Here is a 1,277-nt window from a genome sequence, read left to right as displayed (position 1 = left end):
AGAAAACCACCGTCTCATTGGGCCGGACTGTCAGGGTCATTGAAAAATCCATTATATATCTGGTGATATTTCGGGTGCTATTAGAGATAGCGCAATAAATCAAAGTGAATTATCTGCAGGAGGCCCTGGCGCATGAATCTGTGCAGAAGGAACGACATCAGACCACCAGGGGCCGAGAAAACTACAGATTTTCGGTATCCGTCACCCAAAGTCATGTAAAAATCCATTATATATCTGGTGATATCTCGGGTGCTATTAAAGATAGCGCAATAAATCAAAGTGCATTGTCCGTAGGAGGCCCTTGCGTATGAATCTGTGCAGCGGGAACGACCTCGGACCACCAGGGGCCGAGAAAACCACAGTTTCATGGGGCCGGACACTCAGGGTCAGGGAAAAATCCAATATATATCTGGTGATATCTCGGGTGCTATTAGAGATAGCGCAATAAAACAAAGTGAATTATCTGCAGGATGCCCTGGCGCATGAATCTGTGCAGCGGGAACGACCTCGGACCACCAGGGGCCGAGACAACCACCGTCTCATTGGGCCGGACACTCAGGATCAGGGAAAAATCCAATATATGTCTGGTGATATCTCGGGTGCTATTACAGATAGCGCGATAAATCAAAGTGCATTGTCTGTAGGAGGCCCTGGCGCATGAATCTGGTCAGCGGGAATAACCTCGGACCACCAGGAGCCGAGAAAACCACCGTCTCATGGGGCCGGACACTCAGGGTCATAGATAAATCCAATATATATCTGGTGATATCTCGGGTGCTATTAAAGATAGCGCAATAAATCAAAGTGCATTGTCCGTAGGAGGCCCTTGCGTATGAATCTGTGCAGCGGGAACGACCTCGGACCACCAGGGGCCGAGAAAACCATCGTCTCATGGGGCCGGACACTCAGGGTCAGGGGAAAATCCAATATATATCTAGTGATATCTCGGGTGCTATTAGATATAGCGCAATAAACCAAAGTGAATTATCTGCAGGATGCCCTGGCGCATGCATCTGTGTAGCCGGAACGACCTCGGACCACCAGGGGCCGAGAAAACCACAGTCTCATGGGGCCGGACACTCAGGGTCAGGGGAAAATCCAATATATATATGGTGATATCTCGGGTGCTATTAGAGATAGCGCAATAAACCAAAGTGAATTATCTGCAGTGGGCCCTAGCGCAGGAATCTGTGCAGCGGGAACGACCTCGATCCACCAGGGGCCGAGAAAACCACCGTCTCATGGGGCCGGACACTCAGGGTCAGGGGAAAATCCAA

Source organism: Nomia melanderi, unplaced genomic scaffold (assembly GCF_051020985.1).
Source record: "Nomia melanderi isolate GNS246 unplaced genomic scaffold, iyNomMela1 scaffold0026, whole genome shotgun sequence".
NCBI classification, from domain to species: Eukaryota; Metazoa; Arthropoda; class Insecta; order Hymenoptera; family Halictidae; genus Nomia; species Nomia melanderi.
The sequence above is the reverse complement of the archived record's forward strand: the minus strand, read 5'-3'. Positions refer to the sequence as shown.